At 42.7% G+C, this 10,995-nt stretch overlaps 1 protein-coding gene across 2 annotated transcripts in view; it reads right to left on the bottom strand.

The window, feature by feature from the left end:
* The window catches only part of GLI2 (GLI family zinc finger 2), a 175,282-nt gene extending 175,071 nt beyond the window's left edge, over window positions 1-211 (bottom strand). For both annotated transcript variants that reach the window (XM_042827228.1, XM_042827229.1), the window contains exon 1: window positions 131-211. The gene's annotated coding sequence lies outside the window, so the exon portion shown is untranslated. The remainder of the gene's footprint in view (window positions 1-130) is intronic.
* Between the last annotated feature and the right edge of the window lie 10,784 nt (window positions 212-10,995).

Below are 10,995 nucleotides of genomic sequence, written 5' to 3'. Positions count from 1 at the left end.
GTATAGTGTAAAAAAAAAAAAAAAAAAGAAAGAAAGAAAGAAAAAGAAAGACAAAAAAAAAAACCGCACCAACCCAACAACAAAACCTAAAAAAAGCACAATGAAAAGACACAATAAGCATCAACTTTACCCAAAAAGCGGAGCAGCAAGTTTTCAGCAGGCGAGCGGTTGCTGCGGAGCAGAGCTACTCCTCCGGACCCCCATCATAAACTTGGGGGAGGGGGGCGTGGGAGGGACTTTCCCTCCGTCCTTCCCTTTTGTGCCTCTCCCCTCTCTTTGCTCCTCGCCGAAAGCTGCGGCGGAGCGCAGCGCGGCGCTGATGCGGAGCGGCCCCGCGGAGCCGTGCGGGGAGGCCGGGGGCGGCCCGCGGAGCTCCCGCTGCCCATCAGCCCATCGCGGGACGCGGCGCGAACACTCGCACGTATATAAATAAATATATATACATATACACACACGCGGGCTGAAGTTCGGCGGCTTGCGGGGAAGAGGCTGGAGAGCTTTCAAGGGAGGAAGGACTGGCTGCAGGGTTTGTGTTTTCACCCTCCTCCCTTTAAAAATAATAAAGGAGAACGAAAAGCTTCGCACCCTTTCTGTGTGGGAGCAGTGGACCTCTCCAGATCCTCTCTTTCTCCCGCTTTCCTCCTCCCTCCCATGCCCCCTCCCCCGGGCAAACCGCAGCGGTTCGGTGCGGGATTATCCCACCCCCGCTCAGCTGGAGGACATCTACAGCAAAACCCCCAAATCCCTCTTCTTCGGGGAAAGCTGACCGATAAAACACACGCAGAACCCCAAACAAAACTTTGGCCTCATGCGGACGCACCCGCTCAGGGGCGGGATGGAGCTCGGGCTGCGTTTCTCCAGCTCTTTTTTCCTCCTCCACTTTGCGTTCCGAACATCTCCGCGGCTGTAACCTGGGCCTGGCCCTTAGAACGTCCTCCCTGGGAGAAGCGTTCGTTAAAGACTGCTCCCTAAGCACAGTGACTAACCTGGCCAGAGCACATTACTCTGTTTAATCCTTGTCTTTTGGGAGCAGGGCTACGAGGAGAGGAAAATATCACCCAAATCTACCCCTGTCTCACCCCAAATATCTTCACTTTTGCACTGATCTGGTGCATTAACGTTAATACCAACAAGGAATGCAGCAGTTTTAACTTGGACGTTGGCCAGACGTGGCTCGTTACTTGATTTGTTTTGATTTCTTTGACTATGGAATTTATCAAAAGTTTAAAACACAACCAGATGTGGCTAGGGAGGGTCGCCATGCTGTACCCTACAGCAAGCTGAACCTCACTGGACCATCGGGGTATCTGACTCCAGCAGGGTTATGTCCAGTTCCATGGCAACCGCATGCCACATCAGCCCCCAGCTTCGCTTTCAGTCCCTTGGGCACTGTTAACATTTACCAGTGGATTTGCCCAGCACACCGCCCAGGTTTGGGCAAGAAGAGAGTGAGCTTTATGCCCCTTGGGAACCTTTCTGTACAAAATATAATCTGACTGGACCCCCCGCTCAATACCTCAATTTAAATTCTAAAAACCTGCTACTAATTATAGTGCCTTTGGTTTGAATGCTCGCACACCTCTTTTCTCATAGAATCATTAAGATTGGAAAAGACCACATCATCTAGTCCAAACATCATTTTGTTGTATGGCATCAGAAGGCTAACATTTGAGAGTGACAACTGGCTTCCCATGTAACCCAAAGCACCATTTATACCATGCAGATATCCCGGGGAGACAAGGCAACAGGTTATTTCACCAGTCACCAGCATTACAACTCTTTTTTGATCCAAGACTAGCACCAGCATGCACCCACTATCTCATCGGAAGTTCCTTCTTCCCACCATAGCACACACGCAGCCCATGCTGGGCCAGAAATGCAACCTCTCCCCATGTGAATGGAGGATTTTGTGCTGCAAGGGGTTTCATTGCTGAAGAGCACTCCATTACAGAGAGAGAGGGGTTTTGGTTACCGGGAGTAGGAACAAACCAAGCCTTTGATCTCAGCAAACAAAGCGCACTTGTGCACCCAGGTACTTCACTGGGGGAGGATGACCTACCAGCCAAGGGGGATGAGACAGAATAAGAGGTTTCTGATCGATCAGAAACTGCTAGAGAATAAAGCTATGTGAGATATGTCTTAAATTCTTGCTGCAGTTATTAGAATATATACCCATCTAGACTGTTGGCCAAGAACTTTTTTAAAATCAAAAGAAGGAAATAATGGATTAATTCAGAACAGTTCTACAGTTGAGAAAGGCTGTTATTCTTTCTAGAATTCACATGTGCAAATCCCTTAGAAAAAGATGATTCTTAAGCCTGGGGGAAGCTCCTCCTTTTTGTAGCAGGATGATGGCAGGTGACGGCTGGGGCTCTTTGAGAACCTCCAGTTGGCTTTTACATTATCTGATCACTGTAGCTCATCCGTCCTTCCCTCTCCTGCTCTGCTCATTGAACTGCCCTCTCTTAATCTTCCATAGGTGTCTGAGATTAAATAGATGACAGAATGACTGACATTTGGTATACATAAAAGAATCAAAATATGAACAAGGGGTCAAAGTGCAGCTCTTCCCTCTGGTCTTCTCTCTGCTCTTGTACAGCTTGATGGGGGTGAAGCCAAGTAGGGATTTGAAGATATGTGACAATGCACAGTTACTATGCCTTGCTGTAGCATGAGTGTGTGGGTATAGACGATACATTCAGAAAAGTTCTGGACTAAGGAGATGGGTTTTTAATCATAATTTTTTTTAAATAAAAAAAAGAAGAAAAAAGAAAAAGCTCTCTCCATAATAAAAGATTGACATACCACCAGCTCCACGATTGCTAATCTGGGGTTTGTCCCACTTCCATTAGGTCAGTGGCATGAATATGATTAACCATGGGGGAAGCGAGACCAGCTCAAAATGGGGAACAAATGGGGCTTTTAAAATGTTCGGTTTGGTTATGAAGGAAGTTTATAATTTATTTATTTTTAATTAAAGAAGATATTTAAAGAAAACAGCCCCCCCCACCCCCCCAAAAAAAACAACAATGGGGGATGCTCTGCTTTGTTCTGCTCATATCTGTAAGATTTATTTCTATATATATTCATAGATCCTCATACTAAATTAAAAAGCCCAAATGAGTATTCCAAAGGATATACATAGATAGAAGCTACCAGAAAAGAGAGAGAAAAAAAAACAAAAAAAAACAAAAAAAAAACAACTGCTTTAAATGCATATCTTTTTTAGAAAGAAGACAATAATTACGTATAGGATGATCACTAGGAGCTAGAGGCCTAAAATTACATTTCATACAATTCATATCTTTATGGCATCTGGTTTAAGTCCAAGTGGAAAGTAGCACTTGATCAGTTCTGCCCTGATTTAAACAGCTGTATCAGCTCTGGGGTCAGTGACATAGCATAGAATCTGAATGCATCTTCATGACTTTAGAATATAACTAATTTGAATGATATTCAATAAATGAAGAACTTTGTGTACAATGCTGGCTCAGAATTTGCTAGGAGAATGGGGAATATTTTTTGGCACAACACATTGCCTTCATTTTTTTTTTTCAAAGTAGCCCTCTTACCTGGGGGAAATCGTAACTTTGTGCAGTGAGACAATACTCATCGGGATGATATGCAGCTTTGATTCCTATCTGCCTCAGTGTATGTGTTGTCTCTTGTTTAAAGCTTCAGTGGGAAGTTCCTTGAGGCAGATGCCATTTTCCTGCATTGTACATTTTGATTAAGCCCTATGCTTACTTTTTTTTCTCTCTTTCTCCAAAACGTATCCAAGAGAGTAATCACTGCTAATTTTCTGATAGCTTTTTCTCTTTTTCCTTCCACTGGAAGGGTCAGTTCTTGCCAGGTTTCATCTCTGCTGCATCAGGAACGCAGAGCTGATACCATAAACTTTTGTCAAGCTTTTCTGTGGTTATGAAAGGTTACTTCCATGCTACATCAGCAAATGAGGCAGTACTTTTATTTGCTACAAAACCAGCCTGAAAGCCTGCATTTCATTACACAGAGCGTGCAAGAGCTTATTAAATCTTAAACAAACTGCTATGCCTTACTAAAACAGGGGTTGATTCACGTGACTACAGACACAGAAAGTACTGCTTGTAAAATGGTAGAAGTAAGCCATGTGAATGTGCATTCTCCACAAATGAGAAACATAGATGCCATCCCCTACCTGTCTTGGCTGAAGGACAAAAGCTTCTTCAAAATGCAGAGAGCCTGTGTGTTCCCCGCAGCTTTCAAGAAAAGTCAGACCCGGCTTGCTCACAGAAGGTGAGGAGTCCTTTCTCTGATTCAGATCTGAAACAGAAAATCAGATTTACCCAAAGAGAAGGAACTCAAAGATCCAGCTACCAAACTATAGAAAGTTCGAGATGAAAAGTTCAGGTCTGGGTCTATCCCTCTCACAGAGCTTCCAGCTGTAGACAAGCAGCGGCACGCTGTGACTGACAAGTTTCTTCCCCAGGGCTGGTCAGTGCATTGTGTCCATAGCAGGAGATGAGTAGGACATGCAAAATGATAGCTGGTCCCTGTATGTGGCATTGCATGAAGAGCTGTAAACAGCTGGAGTTAGGCAAGGTACAGAAAGTAAAAACTTCATAAGAAGTTCATAAGTACCAAGCTCCTTGAAATCTGTACTTGAATTCATGGGGGAAATGAAAATGACTTTTTCATTCACTTCAGAGATGGAAGAGAAAATCTGTTGAATTTTGCAGAAAAACAGAAATCTCTATCAACAGAAAATGGCAAGTCTGGTCCTGTGTGGAGAAAGGAGCTGAACTCAGTGATCCTTATGGGTCCCTTCCAACTTGGGATATTCTGTGATTCTGGGATTGATACATTATCCTATATTGTAGTGTACGCACTCCATCAGTGTAAATACACTGATAATTTTCGTTAACCTGCTGTGATTTTAGGGCCATTAAAACATTGTCTATGGTGAAAGGAAAAAACTTAGTTTGGGCTTTCCCATCACCAAAAATCTTTATCCATTTAACCTTTACAGTTCCATAAATTTAATTAGAGTGCCTCACACTTATCTCAGACAAGGCCATATAAAGAGTCCCTGATAAAGCTGGAAAACAAATCCTAATTCTTAGACCAAAATTCAGGCAACTAGATAGTGCTGTCTTAAGAACTGTTTTGTCAGAGCTCGGAGTTCTTTCTTCACCTTCGCTTTCAGAGGAAGTGTTTGAAAATAGCTCATCTTATCTGCTTTCGTAAGTCACTTTTTTACTTTTTCTAAGTCTTTCAGATGAATTACAAATCTTCTAGAAGACATTTCAGCAAAAAAATGGAGGCTGTAAAGGAATAAAAAGTTTAGAAACAGGAATGTGACCACGTTATCCATATCTCAGAGTTCTTGTGTGCTGAGGGCTCCTCTCTCCAGACTCCTCTAAGGGTTGCAGAGCAAAAGGTAAAGTTGTATACATGCTAAGATTTTTGACTGGGCTCCTATTATTCTGTACTCAATTTTTCAGACAGATAGTCTGCATTCTTTGAAAATCAGATGTCTGTGAGTTATCTCAACTCAGGCAACCAACATACCCATCCTTCTCTGTAAATCTTAACTAACGCCGATGATGATGAGCAAAAAAAATGCAGACACAGTTCTATGAAACTGATAAACAGCATGAGATGTCTGGAAATTCTATCAAACTCATGTGAACTTCCATTACATTTGGTGAGAAAACGAGTGATATCAACACTTGAAATCAGAAGGGCCTTGAATCCCTAAATAATAGCCCTCCTATGCTACTGCCCGCAGAGGTCCAGACTATTTTGCTGAAGATACAAGTAATGTTTGCAATCATGTCTAATATATTTCAAATCAGTTATATTGTTTATAGATTGCTTATGTCAAAACCAGTGAATTCTCCAGTGTGCTTTAGGATTTATGCACTCTACTTCTTTGCAAGGTTTGTTCTTATTTGTTGCTACCTGCAAAAATATATCTCTTGGCCCCAATTCACAGTGGAACAATGTTAGGTCATTATTCCTTGAATTGTTAGGCTGTAAAGAAGCAATTTCTCACTAACCTGTGACACAGGAAATTGTGATTCTGATGTCAGGTCATTTCTGGAGTTCCTTTTACAACAATCTGTTTTTCTGTCAGCAAATGACATTTATGTATTATTTCCAGGAAGTGTAGGCTTTAGTATTTTCATATGTATACCACCAATATTTCTCTTCTGCCTCTTATTCTGCATAGCCCAGAGCTTTAATATATGATGCAACAGATAAATAAATATATTTTGATTGATAGTGCAAATACCTGGTAGCTGAAACTAGTGCTACTTTAAAGTACTTCTCGGAACAGTTGGGTTTCCTTCTCTTGTTTTCAGTGAGATTTTCTCTTATGAAGCATTGCACTGAATGATTAATGCTTGGATACCCCTTTCTGTACATCCTCTACTGAACTCAAGGTGCTGCTCAGTGCTCCTTGTGAAGGGAGCACAACCACGACTGCCACCACAGCAAGATTTTATACTCTCTTTGATAGGGTTTGGTGTTATGAACCACCATCACTATTTAGGTTCAGAACTTCTTATGATGAGAGAACAGATATTTTTACTAACATACTGCAACCCAATGCAGAATTAGTTTATTGCACTTATTTGAAACTTGGTGACATGTAAAACATCTGACAGATGACAGTTTGCATGTGTTTTACAAATACATATGCATATTAACTACCCAAGCAACAATGCACTGGCAGAATACGTTTTACGTATACTTGGAGAATGGATGCTATGAAGTTACATCTCCACAGAGACAGAAGTTATTTCCATTAAAATTCACAGCATCAAACCTTTCCACAGAACTTAACCATTTCTCTCTCTCTTCTCTTCAGTATTGCTTTTTAGGATAGTAAGTAGAGACTCCTCCTGAGAAATCCCAAACATTTACAAAGCAGAGCCTAAATACTGTTCCCTTTGCACACGGGAGATGATCTGTGTATGTCTCCTGGGCTAAGCAGATGAGATATCGTTCTCAGCGGTAGATAATATGCCAGATTATGTACCTTTACAAAAGATAAATGTGCAACTTCTATAAATTAGAATCTCACTGAGCACAGCCACAGCGTGTCTTCAGCATAAGCACAGTACCTATTTAATAACCCAAGAGAATCTGTTAATATGCTTATAGAATAACATCAGTAGAAGATGACCAGCAAGAACCACATAAACTTTCACTGAAAGACTGAAATGCATTTCTAGCAGTATAATAATCACATTTCTACCAATAAACAAAGAAAGACTGAAGAAATTCCAACCCGGGACTTCCAAATTCAGAGTGGACAAACTCTAGAAAACATACACTAGTAATAACCTTTCATGAAGGAGAAGAATGATCACGTTACCAATATGCAGTTTGTTAATCCTCGATTTCCTCAGCATCAGCAATTACAAAAAAAGTGATAAAACGTTGATATAAAATGTAGGATAGAGCTGGCTATGTAGTAATATGACCTATTAATATTCTAATTAATCTTCTAGTATCACTGAACAATCTTCAATTCCAGCTGGCAGAGCCAGTACAACATAACCTACATACTAACTGCAGCATGGTGAGAATGACAGAGAACTTGGGCACTGCATTGAGCATCTCATTTGGGAACTGTTGCTTTCAGTTTCCAGCAAACAGAGAGAGTTGGACATAGGCTGTGTCACGTTAATTCAGCTGTTACTGTGAATACCTGCTGGGGGAAGCTGTGTTTTCCCCCAGCCCCAACCCAAATAGATTACTGGGGCAAGTACAGCATGAACACCCCCATACTGCCTGTGCAGATTGCTATCAATATAAAGAGCAACATTCCTCTCTGCAAAGATCATCTTAAGGTACTGACAAACACTAAATATGGCCAAGTATACCTTACTTACTAATAAATCTTAAATATCAGAAAGAACAATATTAAAGCCATTAAAGTCCTTCCATCGTTCTGTCCCTGTGCCCCAAGCAGCAGCAGGGCCCCAACAGAGCAGAGCTGGTAGCTCACGGCATCCTAGTGCAACCCAGCAGCTTATTCCATCCTGGGGCTTCTCCCAGCAGGCCTCCTACAACATAGCTGAAATACGTGCAATATTCTGATATCAATGTATTTAACCTAGCAAATGATTTCTTATGCTGCAATAATACTTTTCCCCTCCTGGGTGATACAGACAACCCAATCTCCGTGTTTCTTTCCAAATGTTCTCTGGTGAGCATCCACTTTCTCCATCTTATTTGAAGAACTAACTGCTAAAGACAAAGATTAAAATCCAGGTTGCTGATGAGTTCAGAGAAAACCCAAAACAAATATAGAAAAAGGGTAGAAATGATGCAACGCGAGACACCGTATGCATTATAGTCAGAAGGTAGAAAGGACAAACCACACAGCAAGAGAAGAACTCAGTTGCTGCAATTCTGAACAGATCTAACTAGCTCTGCTAGCAGGTCAGTGTGTGTAACTGTGCCTTGTAAAGTGGAATGGTTTGGTGATGCTCACGATCTCCACGTGATGCGGTGAGGACTTTTACTGCAGAAATTCTGGAGGAAAAGCTGGGAAGATTTTTTTTAAAAACACATTTCTCTAGATTTTAATTAGTAATAACATTTCTTTGACCACATCAACTCCAGAAGGGATGCTCCCATTTTTGATCCTACAGCACCACTAGTGTGGTCCCTGGTGTACCCAGACCTGAGGGGCACTGACTAGACCTGGTTTCAGAATCAAAGGAACCTAAAGGAAAAGACCTCTAAGATCATCTAGTCCAGCTTTCCACCTATCACCAATATTGCCCACTAACCATGTCCCTACTACATCTCATCTCATCAAATCACAGAATCCTTAGAGTTGTAAGGGACCTCTCTAGAAGTCATCTAGTTCAACTCCCCTGCAGTGAACAGGGATACCACACCTTAATCCAGCCTTGCCTTGAAAGTTTCCAGGGACAAGGCATCAACCACATTTCTGGGCAACCTGTGCCAGTGCCTCACCACCCTCATTGTATAAGACTTTTTCCTTATATCCAACCTAATTCTACCCTCTTCAAGCTTGAAGCCATTTCCTCTTGTTCTGTCACCACAAACCCTGCTAAAGAGTCTGTCCACTTTCCTGTTGCCCACCTTTAGATATTGAAAGGCCTCTATCAGGTCACCTTGCAGCCTTTTTTTCTCCAGGCTGAACAGCCCCAGCTCTCAGCCCATTCTCTTGGGAGAGGCATTCCATTCCTTTGATCACTTTTGTGGCCCTTCTCTGGATGCACTCCAGCAGCTCCATGTCTCTCCTGTACTGAAGACTCCACATCTGGATGCAGTACTGAAGGTGAGTACACCAGCACAGAGCAGAGGGGCAGGATCACATCCCTCGACCTGTTGGCCACACTTCTTTTGATGCAGCCCAAGATAAAAGTTTTCCTTCTAGGTTGCAAGGGCACACTGCTGGCTTACACCCAGCATCCCATTCACTACTACCCTGGTCTTCTTTAGCAGGGCTGCACTCAGTCCTTTCACCCCCCAGCTTGTATAGTGAGGGTTACCTCGACCCAGGTGCAAGATCTTGCATTTGGATTTGTTGAATCTCATGAGTTTCACCTGGGCCCACTGCTCAAGCCTGTCTGGGTTGTTCTGGATAGCATCTCATCCCTCTGGTGTGTCGACAGCACCCCACAGCTTGGTGTCATAAGCAAACTTGCTGAGGGTGCACTCAATCCCCCTGTCAGTGTCACTGATGAAGATCTTCAAGAATATCTGTCCCAGAACTGACTTTGGTGGGACGCCACTTGTCACCGATCTCCATCCAGACATTGAGCTTTTGACCACTGCTCTCTGGACTCAATCCTGCAGCCAGTTCTTTGTCCACTGAATAGTTCACCCATCAAATCCATATCTTTCCAATTTGAAGAGAAGGATGTTGTTGGGTACTGTGTCAAAGGCCTGACTGAAGTCCTTATAAATGACACCAGCTGCTCTTCCCTTGTCCATTGATGCAGTGACGCCATCATAAGAGGCCATCACATTGGTCAAACAGGATTTGCCCTTGGTGAAGCTTTGTTGGTTCTTCTGTATCACCTCCTTGTCTTCCATGTGCATTAGCATAACTTCCAGGAGGATCTGCTTCATGATCTTTCCCAGCACAGAATCTCCACAGTTCTTGAACACCTCCAGGCACAGAGACTCAACCACCTCCCTGGATAACTCATTCCAGTGCCCAACTCTCTTTTGGAGAAAAATTTTTTCCTAATATCCAACCTGACCCTTCCCTGGTGCAACTTGAGGCCATCACCTCTCATACTGCCACTATTTCTTGGGAGACTTTTGAGAGTCCATTACAACAGGAGCTAAGCGTAGGCTGCTATCTGCAGGGCTCTTCTATGTGTGCTAAGCAGCATGGCTTCACTGCATGAAGGTTATGAAGAAAGGAAGCAGTAGGTAACTCCCTGGGTTGGAAACATGCATGAAGACTATTTTACAGCGTGCAGCACGGACACAGTTGTGGTGCAGTGCACGGAAAGAGAGCAAAACCCATAAGAGGCAGGTCTGACGGAGTGAGCTATGGGGATCCCTCTGAAGCTTTCCATGCTGTGTTTTCTGCACATACCACATCTGCTTCAGAAAGACGAAGGCCTATTTTAGGCACATTTTATGGAGTTTTAAAAAATGTTATTGGGACTATATTTTGTATCCCTTTGCCAGTAAAGCCAGATGACTGCACCATGGGCTAGATCTCCAGATGGTTTAAATCATCAGCCTTGCTCTAATTTGCACCAGCAAAGGATCTGGCCCCACGAGTCTAACTACATAAGGTAGATGGAGCTATAAAGAATACACCAAATGAGCTAAAATAGCTTTTCTAAAAATAAATGCCACAACAAGACTTCCAGTGCTACACATACGTGTAAGGTCTGTGGAAATAGTGCTGCCGATCCCTAGAATTCAAAAATCATGAGTTGCGCATTTGAGGTTGGCTTTAAAAAACCCTCAAGGTTTAAAACAAAAACAAAAACAAAA

The sequence above is a fragment of the Centrocercus urophasianus genome, unplaced genomic scaffold (genome assembly GCF_019232065.1).
Source record: "Centrocercus urophasianus isolate 14NV4802_14NV808 unplaced genomic scaffold, USGS_Curo_1.0 seq_28, whole genome shotgun sequence".
NCBI lineage: Eukaryota > Metazoa > Chordata > Aves > Galliformes > Phasianidae > Centrocercus > Centrocercus urophasianus.
Note: the sequence above shows the minus strand (reverse complement) of the source record. Positions and strands in the feature narration are given on the sequence as shown.